Source organism: Rattus rattus, chromosome 4 (assembly GCF_011064425.1).
Source record: "Rattus rattus isolate New Zealand chromosome 4, Rrattus_CSIRO_v1, whole genome shotgun sequence".
NCBI classification, from domain to species: domain Eukaryota; kingdom Metazoa; phylum Chordata; class Mammalia; order Rodentia; family Muridae; genus Rattus; species Rattus rattus.
In genome coordinates, this window is record NC_046157.1 from 133805774 (window position 1) to 133823851 (window position 18078).

Sequence of the window (18078 nt, forward strand, 5' to 3'; positions counted from 1 at the left end):
AGTATCTATAACAGAGTCCCCCAGCCTCAGTAGAGGAGGCTGACCTTCAATTTGATATGCACGGAAGGTTGGCCTTCAGCTTCTGAGCCTCCTGACTCCATCTCTCCACTGTGGGGCTACAGGCATGGGCAGTTATGCCCAGTGGGCCAAACTGTGATATAATAAATTGCTTTTAAAATTAAAAGTGTAAATATTACCATAGTATAAGGCTACTTTGAAGCTACAATATTACTGTCTCAAAATACTAATTTGTAATGTAAGATTTTGAAGGAAAACATGAAACTCTATACCCATTTCTCTTGCACAAATTTCTTTAATAAAGCCAATATATTTTATCTACCTAATTATAATATTTTAGAAAAAATTCTTCTATAGGAACTTCCAAAGTTGAACAAACATATTCCTAAGGAATCTTTGTTTTCTTTTAAACATTATAATCTCAGCTGAACTATGGTACACATTCATGTAGTCACAGCCACCTGAGGGGCTAAGGCAGGTAGGTTACTTCAGACCAGTTTTGAAAGAGCCAGAGTTGGGGTCAGTGGGAAAGTTCCACAGCAAACCTCCAAGCACAAAGACCATTCCCTTCTAGGGAGTAGTTAGTTCCTAGAGCAACTGCAAACCAAACTGTCAAACAAAGCCACCTGTAACTCCCAACCAACCTCCCCTTGACTCCTAACCATTCCCCCCCTCCCCCGCGGAGAGTCCAGAATGGTCCACTGATCACGAGTCAGCTTGGAGGTCACTTTGCCCCATCAATACCTTGCCTAGTTACCAACTGTTTGAATTCTGTCCCAATTGTTTGCAAGGTATATAACTCCCTGTCAGAGTCTGCTCAGGGTCATCTCCCCTTGAAGTGGGAGGACCCTGACATGTTGGAATTAAACTCCTCTTGCTATTGCATCGATCACTGCCTCTGTGAGTCTCATTCAAGAGGTCCTGAAAGAGGTTCAATTCGGACCTCACAGTTTAAGGCTGATGATGGGCAACATCATGTGAGCCCATCTCAAAATACCAAACAAAAATTACTGTTATTTCAAAAGAGACATAAACAACAAAATCTCAACTTCTCAATGGAAGAGTTAAATTTATCTTTTTCTAAACAACTCATAGCTATGAAATGCAAGAAAATCACTCAGTCATTCTGTACTTCTAATCTTTCACAGTAACAAGAACCAAAATATATCTTGCAAGATGGAGAAATGTAGAGATCACATTGTGGTGTGCCTTCCATTTTCAAATCCAAGTGGTGAGACCGAGCACAAGTGTTCTGAAAATACTGGCATGACCTAAAAACATTCACTGGGAGTGATGGCACATGCCTTTAATCCCAGCACTGGGGAGGCAGAGGCAGGTGGGCAACCTGGTCTACAGAGCAACTTCCAGGACTGTCAGAACGACAGAGAAACCTTTGTCTCAAAAAATGAAAAGGGGGAGGGGGTAAGAAAGGATGTTCAAATATATATATGGCCACCAATTCCTCTTCTGGATCTGTGCTATCTCATTTATTAGCTTCTAACACTTAAAATGTGGCTAAAGAACTGGGAATTTTAATTAATTTAAATTTCAAAATAAATTCTTTAAAAAAGTTTACTTGTGGTGTGTGTGTGTGTGTGTATGATGCTGCATGGGACTGTCCTTGGATGCCAAGGAAGGTATTAGATTCCTGGGAGCTGAAGTAATAAATAGTTGGCAATTGTGAGCCATTTGGTGTGGGTGCTAGGAGCCCAATTCAGGTTCTCTGGAGAGTAACAAGTATCAAAACAGTATCTACAGTATGAAAATGCAGAGTAATCATTAGTAGTGTATATAAATACATATACTTGTTCAAGACAAGGTTTCTCTGTGTAGCCCTGGCTGTTCTGGAACTTGCTCTGTAGACTAAGCTAGTGTTGAACTCAGATATTCACCTGTGTCTACACCAAGTGCTAGGACTAAAGGCCACCACACCAGGCTTCAGAGTGTATCTTTAAATAAGAATATGTTAGATGAATTGGGTTAGATGAATTTTCTTTTTACTTTTAGTGTCTACTACAAATCTTAATTTTACATATGTGGCGTCCATTGCATTTCTTTGGCCATCATCTCTTAAGAGAAATTCCTGAATGTGCATGACAAGGAATATGTCTATCAGACTTTTTTCCAAGTGAAGCACACATTATCACCGGGGTATGAGCCCCCCCTGTCTTACAAGAATATTGTTTATTCTCTCGAGATAGTCTCACAAAGCTCAGTTTCATCTCAAGCTTGACATGCAGCTAAGGAAGCCTCTGGACTTAGTCCTTCTATCTCTATCTCCCAAGTGCCAGGAGTGCAGGCCTGTGTGTCATGCTGGGTTCCTACTTTTAAAAAAAGTATTTATTTAAAGTCTTGTGTGTGTGTGTGTGTGTGTGTGTGTGTGTGTGTGTGTGTGTGTGTGTGTGTCCCATGTGGAGGTCAGAGGACAACCTAACCAAACTGGTTCTCCCCTCACACCATGGAAAGAGTGAGTTATACTGCACTAAGGGCTCAACGACAGGCAACTATTTTACCTTTACAACTGCCCATTTAAGAACAGTAAAGAAATATTCAACCACAAATGAACACACAATTGTGGAAATTTTAAATGCTATCTGCCTGTGTCAGAAGTGAACTTATGGGCTGGAGAGATGGCTCAGCAGTTAAGAGCACTGACTGCTCTTCCAGCGGTCCTGAGTTCAAATTCCAGCAACCACATGGTGGCTCACAACCATGTGTAATGGGATCTGATGCCCTCTTCTGGTGTGTCTGAAGACAGCTACAGTGTACTAACATAAAATAAATAAATCTTTTTTTTTTTTAAAGTGAACTTAAAACTTCAGTGATGATCAACCTCCATTAACAGTGGCTCGTTCTAGCAGTGGGGAAGTGTTAACTAGCTTTCCCTAAGGAAGAAGAATGATTTTACTTCATTACATACACTTTTACAGTTTATCTGGGGCTTTCAAGTGTGTTTCTCAAATTCCCCTCATTTAAAAACTGATGGCCGTAAAAATGAGAATGTACACATAAAATGTTATACTTTAGTATCCAATCTTTAATCCTAGGACTATGCAATAGTCTTGATTTTGTGACTTGCTTTTTTCACTTAAATACTGTACCATAAACACTTACATTAGGGAACTCGTACTTAAAATACAAGCTTGTGAAACAACCGTTGCAATTATTTCTTCTAGTTTTAACTATTTTCGGGACAGAGTTCTTCTTTACCCTATTCAAACACAACCCCAAAAGCCAGGAGGCGAGGAGTAAATTGCATCTGGCAGCGGTGTGTTAAAACATCTCTGGGATTTAACCACCACAGTAATTCTCACAGTATCCTTCATCCGCCTCCCCTCGTCCAGCTGTACTAGGCAGCAGGGCTCCCTAGCTAGGTCCCGGATCTCCTCCCGGTCTGAGCTCGTCCTCTCAACACTCTCCACTTCTGCATTTCCCAGATTTATCCAGAAGTCTCCCACCAACTCCCTAAATTACCTGACAGCAATCTGACCTCACAGGACACTCAATATTCAACCTTCCAGCTGGAGGCAACCGGAAACGGACGTTGTTTCCTCTAGTTTCTTACGACAGGAAAGTGGAGGAGATAGTAAACGTTCCGGGACTAGCGCAAGGCTCCCAGACAAGACAGAGATGACATGAAAAAGCCTGGAGGTCGATATTGTTTTCTACTCTTTGCAGCTGGAGTTTGACTAAGGTAGGAGGCACGGAGGAGGAGGAGGAGGATGAAGCCTTGTTCTCCTTGCTCTCGGACGGAATCTGTAAGAGGTGCACCGAAAGGCGGGCCAAAGCCATAGCGCAGCCAATGAGAGCGGTTGTTATTAAGCACGTGGACCCACTCAATGAGAAGGCTGGTTGTTATGCTGCAGTTGGCAGGCTGCTGCGGGAGGCGGTGGCGGTAGGAAGCCTGAGGCTGCGGGGTGACAGGTAGGCGGCGGTGCTGTCTTGCGGGGTAGGAAGGGCAACAACGCACGGTGCCCGGGGTGAAGAGGGTTTTCTTCTCCGGCTGCGGACATGGTAGCCGGGAGCTGACGAAGGTGAGGTGGGGTGGCGGCAGCAGGAATGTTGGCGGATCCGAAACCCTGCAGAGCTGAGAGCAAGCTCGGGAGGGTCGTGAGAAGGCGACTGCTGAGGTGGCTTGAGGATGAGCGTTGTGGGGCAACTCGGGGTCCTAGGAAGGGCGTTAGGGTGTCGGTGGCTTAGGCTAAGGCGGGAAGGAGGCGGGAGCAAGACACATTGGTAGTGAGGGCTGAAGAAATTTCTTGCAGGAAGCCCCAGGCAAGAAAAGGACGCGGCTTTGCAGACACCTGAGTGAAATCCTAGGGGTTGTTCTTAGGGCCGTTTCCTGGGATCGGGGAGCGGGGTGAAGAAGAAAGATATTTATTTATTGGTGGTCAGATCTAGAAATTAGTGGCTGTACATTATGTAACCCCTGGCAGTTATTTTTCTAAATAACTCGACTGACCCTGGTAGAAGAAGAGCGCTTGCAACACCTTGGTTTTTCTGAACACTTTCTCCTTGTTGGTTCCAGTGTTTTCTCTACCGAGGTAGGGTCTGGAGGAGGAGGACAGCGTGAAGGCAAGAGTAGTCACGAAGCGCTTATCCCAAATATGGGCTTGAGTTGAGAGACAACACGACGTTAGCTTTAGATGAATGTTGTCAGATTCGTGTTTTGTAGTACACGAATTTGCTTTGCGGCTTTAACCTTCAGAAAAGTGGGAAACCGTTTAAATCTATAGAAGAGGGCAAATGCTGATTAGAAAATGAACAGTAAATTAGTAGACAACTCGCTCCCGATGTTTGGACTTTAAGGGCTGTGAAAATAAGGTGGAAATTTTAACAGAGGAGTGTCAACTTTTAAGTGATTTCCCTTGTTAAGTCTGAGAAGCTAGTTGTGAGTTATGCCTTAGACGTAAAAAATAAGCTCACTGAATGTCATGGGCGTTGATAAAAATTTATTTACAAGTTTAAGACTATCTTGTTTAGTCTTTTAAATCCACGGTTTGAATGGCGAAATACAGTTCTAAAACAAACTCTGTCAGCACGTATTGTGGAAGGGCACTTGCTTTTCTAATTCATTGGAAAAATATCTTTAAAAACTGGAAAACTAAAAAGTGGCACTATAAATTACTAACGTGTAAGCTGCCTAAGATGCTGTCAAGTTAGAAGATGAGGACAAATGTAATGTCAAGGAAATGTATTGTCTTTCTGGGCTTGTTATTTAACTACAGTTAGAAAAACTTTCCAAGATGTAATCTTTTTCCTACTATTGATGATTTATACATAAAAATGTATACATATATATAACATAAACATACATTTACATATAAAGTTAGACTTTTGGGGGTTTTTCTCTCAAAATATTATTTGAATAGAAATGGGTCAGTAGTATTTGTTTGGCGTGTCCAGTACACTGGGGTATTTGTTAGTGCTTTAAATAAATTTTAGATGATATTGGTGTTTTATTATTTGTCTTTTATCTTTTTACAAGAATAATGGTATTTTAGTCACAAAGAAAACTTACATTTTTGCTTTAAGTGAAATTCTATAGTGCTTTACATACAAAAAGTACAATGTGTACATATTGTAAATAGATATTTGCCTTTAGGTAGGATGATTTAAGAGAGAGCGTGTGTGTCTCTGTGTTTCTCTTATGTAACCAGCCCACTCTAGCTGTCTTAGAGAACTAATGGCTGGTTTTCAGTGGCCAGTAGGTGTCATTGTAGAATGCCATAAACTGAACACTTGTGTAGGGAATTACCAAAGAGTTTAAAAACAGTCCCAAATTGGCTTCTAATAGTATTTGGATGATTATTTATAAATCATAAAGATTCTGTCTTTTGAAAGATTTCAGTGTCAAAGATATTTGTAAATGATTTGACACACTGACTGTAAAGAAAATATTTTTGCTTGTTTCAAAATGGATCTTGTAAGTTTTGCTTGTTAATACAACCTTTAATCAATCTCTCTTCCCTCTCTCCTCCTCTCTTTCTGTCTAGACAGTCACTATGTAGTGTGGGCTGGCCTTAAACTCATAGATATGCACTCACTTTTGCCTCCTGAGTACTGGGATTAAAGGCTGCACCACCACAGCCAGTCCTAAAGTCTTTAATAACTACTATAGATTTAATTGCTGTTAGTACACAACTTTTACATCTTATCATAGTATATTAAGTTCTAGAATGATTTTCAGCCTGACTGAGCTTTATTATAGAAAAAACAGTACTACATAGTAAAGTTAACTGCTTTCTGTTAATCTTTTTTTTTTTTAAATAAAATATGGGTAGAAACCTCAACCAAGTTGAACTGTCAACAAAAATATTTTGTTGTTCTTTTAATGCCAGAGCAACAGATTTTGTGTGTGTGTGTTTCACTGCTTGTTGCTTTTCCCCACCTCCGGAATATTTTCCTTTTACATTGGCAAGCTTTGTAGACTATGTACTTTTCTCACTATAGGTACTGAATATTTCTCAATGTCTAAAATGTAATATAGTGGATTCCAGTGAGTGTTGGCCCAGAAATCTATGAAGGTGGTTTACACCTATTATAATACAGTTCTTTGCTTCTATAGTCTTCTGATGAGCTTGTCCTTTTCCTAGGTCTGTTCCTTATGCTTGCCATAATATAACTCTTTTTAAAAGGAGGGGGATTTGAGGGGTTGGGAAGATGGCTTAGCAGGTATAGTACCTGCCATGCTAGAATTTGGATTCCCCAGGACCAACATATATGCCAGATGGGCATTGATGGTCAGTCCATAATCCCAGAACTTAAAGAGGCAGAGATGGGAACCACCAGTGCAAGCTGACTAGATGGACTAGTCACATTGGCAAGCTTCGGGTTCAGCCGAACATGTATGTATAAGGTGCAGAGTGAATGAGGAGGACACCGAATCAACCTTTGGCCTTTACATACATACATGCATACATACATACATACATACATGCCTGCACATATGTATACCCCCACACAGCAGCCACAGCACATGCACACTACTGATGAAAGAGTTGGGCCTACTTTTGAGACTCCTCTATGAAGAGAAAGAGAGAGAGATCTCAAAATAGTCCAGGGAGTATTTTAGCTCATAAAGAAGGACACACGCATATGTTTTATCTGTGCTTCCATTTAGAATCTTAAAGATGGAATATGAAGAAGTAGATACATTTGGAGGGAGGAGGAGGAGGGGGAATCCCTGAATGATTTGCTTTACATCTGGGCTTGACTTTAAAACCTTTGATCTAATTCAGCCTCTGTCACTTGAGAGTTTGAAGCAGTAACAGCAGCTTTAGCTGAGTGAACCAGCTGCCAAATCTACCAGGATTTTATAGCTCAATAAACTGTCTCTATTTAATGTCATAGCTAGAGTAATTTTCTAGCTGAAGTTGAAGTTGCCAAAAATAAAAATGTTCTGAATGTTTTGGTTTGAATTAGTTTCTACTTGGCACTTAACCACTTTCCATAGTCAAGCAATTTCTTTCTTCTTTTTTTTTTTTTGGTTCTTTTTTTCGGAGCTGGGGACCGAACCCAGGGCCTTGCGCTTCCTAGGTAAGCGCTCTACCATTGAGCTAAATCCCCAGCCCCAAGCAATTTCTTTTTACAACTTAGTTCTATACTAATTAATTTACAAAGATATTTACTCATTTACTCATGTGTCATAAAGCTATATTGACTTAGAATTAAATTAAAAATTAAAAATAAGAATTGCAAGTTTAACTGACTGGTGGTGGCACAAACCTTTAGTCCCAGCACTTGGAAGGCTTACGCAGGTGGATCTTTCCCAGAACAGCTGGGGCTATACGAAAAAATGCTGTCTTGAAAAAATGTAAAAAAAACCCAAAAAACAAAGAATTACAAATTTATTCGATTAAACAGTTTTCAGTAGGACATTGATATAATTATATAGATATACACCCAATAATATGTAGTAAACTTAGAATTGTAAATCTTTTGACCTTGACATAGGCCAAGTTTAGAAACTTAAGGACTTTAAGCCTAATAATGTTTAGAGATTTGGCTGTTCTGAAACATGTATTAGAAAAACTAACAGGCTTATAAATTTAAATGAGCAATAGATAAAATGGTGTGATTTAATTATTTATAAAATTATAATATTTAGGTTTGAAGATTAGCTGCCAAAATAATAGTCATATATTATAGTAAAAGGCACTGATATTGAATGGTAAAGATGGGTCACCAGGTAGTCATTTTGCTGTAGAGTAACTGTAGCCATCAAGAAATTTAAGTAAGTTAATTCATTGCCCATCTGACTGACTGACTGACTGACTGACAGACTGACTGACTTTCTTTCTTCCTTTTTCTTTTCCTTTTTGTTTTTTGAGATAAGAATCACTGTGTGACTCTGGCTGGCTTATGAATTCATAAATATCCTGCCCTTTCCAGAGTTGGCATTACAGGTGGCACTGCCACACCTGGCTGTATTTTCTCTTTTATCATCTTGTTAATGTACTGAAGCTAGAATCCTGACGTTATCTTTCTTTTGCTTTTGGGTTAGTTTGAGATGGGTTTCAATAGTAGTCCAATCTGGATTTGCCTCTGGTTTCTGAATGATGGGATTACAAGTGTGCTTCTACTTAGCTTTGTAATGTTTTCTTTGACACTATTAATGGGACTGGAGATGTAGTATGGCAGTTGTCAGTGTACTGATTCCTTTAGCCCTTCAGCTGAATTGTAACTGGTATGTCCTCAAAGAGTAGAGACTCTTCAGCCAGCCTTGCTTTCTCTCTGCCCTTCCCATTACAGTAGAAATACTGACACTTTATCTGCATTAAATTGAGGCATAACTGAAGTGGCTCAAAGTGTCTAATACTACAGATTTATTGCTAAAGTCAACTTTCTTCCTTACTGGTTGAGTATTGTGTTTGGCCGCAGTGATGGTGCACATCTTTAATTCCAGCACTCTGGAGGTAGAAAGGCAGGCAGACCTATGTGAGTTTGAGGCCAGCCTAGTCACAGAGTGAGTTTTAGGACAGTTAGAGTATACAAAGAAACCCTGTCTCAAAAAACAAAAAATTTAAAAATAAGAAATAATAATAAATTAAAAATAAGGTATGGAACAAGTAACCTCTGCTTTAAAAATATAGTTCACATCTTTGTTTAAATTTTTTAAAATCAGAAATAAAGTGTGTAGGATTGATACACTTGAGAATTGTCAGGGATCTAGGCTTCTTCTTATTCTCCTTTGCCTTGTTTACTTTGTGTCTTCCATTCTCAAGGTCACCTAGTAATACTGACAGGTGAAGAAGGCAGAAGAAAGGAACACAGAGTGGGCACGCTCATCTTTTAAGAAACATCCTTAGAAACCCTATGCAGAACTTCTTTGACTTTATTGAGTGGAGCTTAGTCTATCATTATACATGGTTGCAAATAAAGTTTAGAAATGGCTTAGTTGAGTGTATAGACTAGATCAGTGGGTTCAGTGTTGTATATAAACCAGTAGTCTTTTTCATATTTGCTTCTTTTCATCTTTATCGTGTCTGTTGTTGATTGCCTTTTGTTGCTAAACTGTTCATTCAATATGAATTAACTTCTGTATACTTGATCTTATTAAGAACTAGAAATGCAAACCCAACAGAGATATACTCTCTGTTCTAGAGCAGTTGTAGTTTAATAATAAGGCTTAAAAACTTCCATGCAAATTTTTGAGGAGAAAAAGAGAATTACGTTTTTAGGTCTATTGGAAATAGCTACCACTCTGCCTTTGTTTACCACAGCAGTTTTTACAAGGGGTAAGGGGTGACCTTTTTGGAGGGGCATTATTAAATGGAAAGGAATGAACTTTTCATGTTCCCTAATCCCAAGAAAAAGGAGTCCTAGTAGTCACTCTCTTGTATTCTATATGCCACTAACATTTGTCCTCTGACTTGATATCTGTGTATTCACTAATCTTAGATGTTACTATTCTAAAGAATATATACTGATGTCCTACCTATTATAAGGGTTCTCAGTTCCAAAAGGTTCTAGAGATGGTTTTAGGTTATATTTCATCTTTAAGGTACATTTATCAGTGTTGTCCAGAAAAACAACCACCAATAAAGTATGTTTCTGTGTGATTCATTATGAAACTGGTTAGAAATTGACTCATATGGCTAAGTTAACCCGTCTCAAGAACTGCAAGATAGTTGGCAAGCAGCTTAACAGAGTTGATAGTGTAGTTCCTGCCAGTGTCCAATGGATGCCTAAGAGCCAGAGATGGTGTAGTTACTCTACACCAAAACTATCTGGCTGGAGACACAGAAAGGGAAAAAGTTTGACCCCAAGAACAAGAAGGTGGTAATGTCCTAGGGAAAAGACATATTCAGGTAGAAAGAACACACTTTTACCTGGGGAATGTCTAGCATGTTTTGTTCTATGTGGGCATCCGATTGTGTGAAAACCACTTACCCCAAGCAAAGGAAATGTGTTTCATTTAGTCTATAGATATAGTAACTGCTATCCACAGGAACTTCAAAGAAACACCCAAGATAATGTTTGAATGTATATCTGGGTAAGTGAAATTGGCAGTATTTTTAGCCAAGGTGGGGGCAGAAATATATCATGAAATGGTTATGAACACAAATGATGTTTTAATGTCTCTAATAACTATTAATTTGACAGTGAAAATACCAGTAATTTCTACTAGAGTTCAAATCACAGAAATCTTTGTGTCCCCCCGTGTACATAATCTAATGAAAATATAAGTCTTAGTTATAGATTGATAAAAGAATTAAAACTTTGTTATTTCTGAAGTATTGTGAGTTCTGTTCACAGTCCTGGACTCTAGGCTAACAACTTGCGGTGGGAGAGGAAGACTGAATTGATGGAGGGAGAAGCTTTGCCAAAGGAGGCGATTCTTCATTTGGGAGCAGAAAGAGGGGTACAATAGTAAGGACATGGTTAAAGGTACTCCCAAGAAGAGAGAAGCTACGGACAGTGCTTGGAGAAGTGAGATGGCCTAGTTTCTCATGGAATTGTTGATCTGCATTGATGAGGGAATGCTGAATGAGAGTGTACTCGCCTGTCTCTCCAGTACTCAGGAGCTTAGGCAGGATTACAAATTGGGTTGCTTAACAAGACTGGTGTTTTGTTTCTTTTTAAAGGATTGTTTAATTTATATCCCAATCTTGCTAACAGGGCCATTTGTTCATACGCCTAGTAAGGAAAGGAAATGTTATTTTAAAAAAATAAAACCATTTAGCCAAAACTTTATATCTGTATCTCAGGTCACCTCTCTTTTCACTACTTTCCTTTTATATCTTTATGTATCATGTAAAGCTGAGCCTACTGGGGTATTTCCTTTTCTTCTTCCTAGTGGGCTACTTTGTTGTAGTAATTTCAGTTTATTTTATGAAACCACACACAAACCAAAGTCATTTTTTCCCCTTTGGGTTGTAGGGAAATTTACAAGGTCATAAAATAAGGTGGGGTGACATGTAGTAGAGGTAAAAGCCCTAGATTCTAGAGCTATTTCTTTTCTCTTGTGCTTTAATCTTCAAGTAATAGCTTGGGTTTGTTTGTTTGTTTGTTTGTTTGTTTGTTTTTAAAGAAAAGGGTATTTATTGCTTTGTGAAATCTGCTGCAGGCCTGGATGGTTCCAGGCAGCTGTCTTTACTTGGTGGGTCAGCAGTGCACCCTCTTGACTCTGTTGGTTATCAGGTTATCAGAACAGCAAGGGACTGATATGCTAAATATTGCTAGATAGTGAAGTGCCTTTATAGGAGTTGATTTCACCTTTTGATTAAAACGTCATCAATTCACATATAACTAGAAGATAGAGAAATAAATGTTCTCTTTTGTGTACTGAAGAGAAGAGAACCAATATATGTCGGTCACTTCCATTAATGAGCAAATGCTGCTGGCACAGCAGCCTTGTGGCTTGGTGGAGCAGACACTCAGTTCTGAAGATGATTAGGGTGCATGGTCACATTGGGATCTTAACTTTCTTGCAGGGTCCAAAAGCCAGGCAAGGAGCTGTTTCTTGAAAGGAGGATGATCATCTTCAGGAGGCATAGTTTCTTTCTATTAAAATGGTAGTTCTCAGTCAGGGCAGTTTTGCTCCCAAGGGGATATTTGATGGTATTTGGAGATATTTTGTCAAGTTTAGAGACAATGTCCTACCTTGTATGCATAGGGCAGTCTTTCACAATGTCAGGAATGACGAAAATGCAGGCTGTGCCAAGGTGGAGTTCTTGACCTAGTAGTCTCATGGTGTGACTTTTCTATAGGGAGCTACTGGTAGCTTTATATAGCTACCTTATCATAGACATTTGAATACCAGTAAGTTTGCTGAATGTAAGGGCCAAATGATAACATAGTTGTACTGCCACCTTGATTTGTTGCTTGTCTTGTTGTTGGTCTTGAGCCCCTTTTGAAACTGGCAGCCTTCTGGGTTATTTGGGAAATGTGGCAAAGCAACATGCTAACATGATTTATGTTATTTCTAGAATTTAAGCTGGCCTTTCAGATAACTTGTGTATGATTTTTTCATTATTGTGACAAAATGCTTGACAAGAACAAGTGAAGCAGGGGTTTACTTTGGCTCATCGTTTAAGGCAGAGTCCATTATGGTGGGCAGATCACGGCAGCAGGAGTGTAAGGCAGCTGGTCACATTTCACTCAAGCAGGTAAAGAGAAAATGGCTGGTCAGCTCATTTTCCCCTTCAGTCCAGGACCCCAACTCACCAGTTGGTACTTCCCACATTCAGGGAGTCTTCCCTTGTCAGTTAAACCTTTCTGGAAATACCCTCGTAAGACACATGCAGAGGTGTGTTTCCATAGTGATTCTAAATCCCGTCAAGTTGACAACTAATTCTCATTAACCAGAACAGCTTCTTTCTAAGTGGTAAAGACTGGCTGAGCCATTCATTTGACGGGCATATTTTGATATACTCCAACAGTATCATTCATATGGAAAGCTTCTAAATTTTCATACAGTTCTTCTAATATGTGGCATAAATGTAACTTTTACTAATACTAAAGGACCTTGCTGACCAAGTGGAATAAACTGATATTCTAAGCATAATCAACATGTGTGATATTTTGTGGATGAGATCTTCAAAGTTTGGGTAGTCTTGCCAGGTGTGGGAGTGTATGCCTGTAATTTAATCTTCTTTAAAGCAGGATAGCAAGTTTGAGGCCAGCCTAAACTAGATAGTGCAAGACACTGTCTCCTGAGGAAAAACATTTCTTAGAGTCTAGTTTGACAGTTGTTTTCACTATTTACTAATTATGTGACCTGGGGAAGACGATTTAATCCCTCAGTGCTTGTTTTCTCATCTGTAAAATTGGGATAATAATAGTTATATAGGATTACTGTACATAGGTATATTATGTCAAATGTCTGAAATAGCACCAGTGTGCTGGCTAGTTTTATGTCAACTTGACATAAGCTAGAGTCACTGGTGAGGAGAGACCCACAATTAAGAAAATGCCTCCATAAGATTGAGCTGTAGGTAAACCTATGTGGCATTTTTTAAAATTAATTATTGATATAGGAGGACCTGGCCCATTGTGGGTGTGGCCAACCCTTAATGGGTGGTCTGGGTTTATAAGTGGGCTGAGTAGGCCATGGGGAGTAAGCCAGTAGACAGCACCCGTCCTTCTTGCATCAGCTCCTGCCTCCAGGTTCCCACCTTGTTTGAGTTCCTGTTTTGACATCTTTCAGTGATGAGCAGTGACCTGTAAGGCATAAGCCAAACAAACCCTTTCCTCCCCAACCTTTGGTCATGGTGTTTCATTATAACAATAGTAACCCTAACTAAGACATCAGTATAACACATGTTTTAAAATACTAAACTAAATATATATTATATATATAAATATATGCAAAAATACTAAATGTAAAAATAAGCCCTATAATAATGTGCAAACCTTTTTTTTCTTAGTTTTTTGAGACAGGATTTTTCTGTGTAGCCTTGGCTGTCCTAGAACTAACTGTGTATACCAGACTGGCCTCAAACTCACAGATATCCATCTGCCTTTTCTTCCAGAGTGCTGGAATTAAAGGCCACCACCACCATCAGGCTAATATACAAATCTTTAAGGAGAAATTTAGGCTGAGTGTATATAAAACCTTAGAGGCTAGCGGGATGGCTCAGGGCTAAGAGCACTGACTGCTCTTCCAGAGGACCAGGTTCAATTCCCAGCACCCACATGCTCCATTAAAGTTTCCCACTTCCTCTTTTAGAAATTGCATTATGTATAATACCAAAGTAATTAAGGACAGGGTCTTAAAATATTTGTATACCCATGTTCATAGCAACATCATTCACAATACCTAAAACTTGGAAGCAAATTCAAGTACCCATTAACAGATGAATTAATTAGCAAAATCTAAAGTGTCTGTACATGCACTGGAATATTACCCAGCCTTAACAAGACATTTTGCAGTATTCTATAACAGGTATGAATTTCGAAGCTTTTATACTGAGACATTAACTAGTTACACAAAATACTGGTTCTACTTGTATGAGGTACTTAGAGTGCTCAAAAAACAAGAAGACGTACAGTAGAATGGTGGCTCCTAGAGAATGAGTGAGGCCAGAGACAACATGGGAGCATTGTTTAACGTTTATAGAATTGAGGTTTTACAAGATGAAGAGAACATGAGGCTAGATGGTGGTGATTGTACAACCTTATGAATGCATGTTAACATCACCCAACTGTATACTTAGATAAGGTGGTAAATTTTTATATACTGCAATGAAAATGGAGTGAAACACAAAAAGGAAAATATCAATTAGCTTATGTATTTTGCCCATAAAAAAGATTGTTTTGGACTGGAGAGATGGCTCAGTGGTTAAGAGCACTGACTTGTTCTTCCAGAGGTTCTGAGTTCAAATCCCAGCAACCACATGGTGACTCACAACCATCTGTAATGGGATCTGATGCCCTTTTCTGGTGTGTCTAAAGGCAGCTACAGTGTACTCATATATAATAAATAAATCTTAAGAAAAAAGCTTGTTTTGAATTATGTTTGTTAACTAAGTAAAGATGAGAATTTTTATAGAGGTCTATCAAATCCAGAGACTACCTTTTTTGATTCTATTCTTTGAACACCAAATTCTTTAAATGTTTGTTTATTGTTCAAAGGTTTATTCTAAAATTCAGCATATTGGCATTTATATTTTTACAATTTGATTAATTCTGTGACTATATTACTTAGACATACAGTATACTTAGCATGTTTATATAGGTCCTTCAGAATTGGATATTACCTTTTAGATTCTTGGGAATTTCTGTGGCCATCTCATCTCTAGGATTCCTCATTGTTTCATTGATTGAGTTAGGGTCTCTTATAGGTGAGAATGACCTTGAACTCTTGATTCTCCTGCCTCAATCTTCTAAACACTGGAATTGTAGGCATGGGCTATTATACTCAGCTCGTTTCCTAGATTTTCTTTTTAATCCTTTTGGTTGTCAAAAACGTTTGTTCCATTTGTTTCCCCAGTACCTTAAGGAGCTGTGACATTTCTAAGGCAAAAAACGTTTTCAACAACTGCCTCTAGGAGATGGCTTTTGACATTGGTTATACTCCAGGTCAGTGCCAGGCAGTAATAGCTTTATAGGTGGGATCTTCCAGAAAATTGCCAGTAGGTCATATGATTACATTTTCTGGGAACGAAGCCTTGAAGACACTTTAACCCCATGTGTCTTTCAGTGACTGCCCCCTGGTTTTCTCTGTAATTGTGGGCTGTTTTGTTTTCAGAGCTCTTATAGAAGGGGAGTAGGGTACAGTAAAACTCTACAGAGCTCTCTGGTTTTGACTAAGATTCACACTCCCGTGCATGGGTGATATGGATATGATATATGTGTATATAATGTATATGATTTGTGAAACTTAGTCTTTAACCTCCCTTATTTGAAGCAGGGTCTCTTGCTGTTGATAGTTTCTACTCAAGCTGGCCCTTTAGTTTCCTGGGATTTTCTTGTTTGCAACACCCATCTCCCTTTAGGAATGTTGAGATTATAAACTCTGCTTAAGTTTGCAGATCCTGATTCCCAACTCTAGCGCCCTATCCACTCAGTCATCTTCACAGCTACATTTTTAGAATATATACTTTGCAGTTTGCTTTAGGCCTTTGAATAATTTCCACAGTCACGAAAAACTTTAGTCTGACAATGTTTCTAATACTTCATTGCTTTTATGGAGGCCTGGTCTTTGGAAGCATTACTCTGTTGTTCTCAATGCCATCACCTATGATTTCCATGTATTCTAGAACAGGGAATTGGACAGGGACTTGTAGATAGTAATGAAGACAGCAGGCTAGAGTTAGAAGATTAGAAGCTCACTAATAAGACTGTGACCCTTCCTTAGCTGTTTGCATAGCACCCACTTTTTCTTGCATTTGCATTATCATAGGCTTGTTTAGGTCTTAATCTGTTATGTGGCAGTCTAGGTTGGGGAGCTTTCCCATCTTCCTCTCTTGACTGGTGTCTTTGATGTACTAATCCCAGCCTTTGTATAAGGTTTTACTGGACCTTATTCTGCCCTGTTTTTTTTTGTTTGTTTGTTTGTTTGTTTTTTGTTTTTTTTCTGCCTCAATGCCATTTATATAATCTTTTCGTTCCTTGTTTGTGTACGGAATGACTATTACTTTGTATAGACATTGTGGATTTAATGTGAATACTTTTTCCCCTTGTGCTTATATTCTAATGGGACAAAATAGGTAGTAAATAAGTGTAAAAGTAACTTTTATTCTCCTGTCATCTTGGAGGGTTACTACCTCCATCTACTAAGCTATAAGCTAGGCCTAGTCCTGGAAGCTTCTAGCCTCTGTACAATCTTATCTAGGCCTAGAATGGTTTCAGCCTGTGAGACTTCCTGCTGAATAAACTCACCCTTTCTAGCTTTTTCTAAACTCTTGATGGGCTGGTCAACTCAGCTGTTCTGGCTCAGAGCTCCTTTCCATGCTGACTGATTCATTCTAGTTTCTTTCATTTTTTTTCCTCAAGGCTCTGCTTGGCTCATACTACCTTTGGCAATCTGTTCTAATCTTCTAGCTTCTTCTCATTCATTCTCTGACCCATTCTGTCTTTGCCTGTGACCAACTTGTTCTCTCTCTACTATCTGTCTCTGTACTACTGTCTCAGTAAAACTGCCCTTTCTCATCTCCTCTCCTCTCCATTCCTCCTCCCTCCCTCCCTCCCTCCCTCCACTCCACCCACTCCACCCACTCCACTCCACTGCACTGCTCTCTCTTAGATAGCCTCTTTTTTCTCTCTGTTCTTATGAGAATTTGGGCATATCCTAGTCTGTGGAATCTTTCTCTGATTTGTCACATTGTTTGCTACTCAATTAGACATCATTTCATACTTCCTTCTACAAAGTAATTTTACCTTCATTGTTTGGGATTAAAGGTGTATACTAAAGGTGTCTATCCCAGCCCAAGGGGTTAAAGGTTTGTGCTAAGACTGAGCCACACCACAACTAGAAACGGGTTTTTCCAGTAAATAATACAATCTTGGGGTTCACAGTGTGATCCAATTATCCTGTAACAAATAAGTTTGGTTTAGTAGTGCTGAAGATTGAGCACAGACCTTGTATATGTTAGGCAGATAGGTGGTCACCCCTTGACTACAGCTGCTCAACATTAAGTAAGTCATAGTAACTATCATCAGGACAGTAAATAGGATTTGGGAATCAAGAGCAGTGGAAACAGGTGGCGATCTCTTCCAGGAGCTCACTTTCCGTCACGCTTTGAAAGTCAAGGCCTGAGTAAACTACAAAACACTCTAAGCAGCTGACAGCAGAAGCAGCACAGCAAAGTGAGACTCACATGTCACAGCAAGAGATGGCACAACGTTCCGTGTCACCAAAGCAGGCAGAGAGCCAAGAGTGGAAAAGACAGCTATTACTAAAATTGCATAGGACATGTTTTGAGTCGTAATAACTTTTGTCAGTCATTGTTCTCTTCAGTGGCCTGACCTTCCAGCGCCATCCGGTTGCTGGGCTGATTTATAATGGCGACTTGATTCTGCATAGTTTTGAATTAAGCATTGCTTGATGGCTCCTGACATTCAGTGTATCTCTCACAGTGTCTTAGTAATTAGCTGTTTTGGAAATTATCA

General features: G+C 39.3%; 1 protein-coding gene across 3 annotated transcripts in view; it reads left to right on the forward strand.

Annotated features, from left to right (window-relative positions):
* Positions 1-3859: 3859 nt before the first annotated feature.
* The window catches only part of Fam126b (family with sequence similarity 126 member B), a 67967-nt gene continuing 53748 nt past the window's right edge, over positions 3860-18078 (forward strand). For 2 of the 3 annotated variants that reach the window (XM_032901168.1, XM_032901171.1), the window contains exon 1: positions 3860-3942. The gene's annotated coding sequence lies outside the window, so the exon portion shown is untranslated. Of the gene's footprint in view, positions 3943-3976; positions 4053-18078 lie in introns of those variants that run through there. The other variant, XM_032901169.1, reaches the window with a different exon arrangement.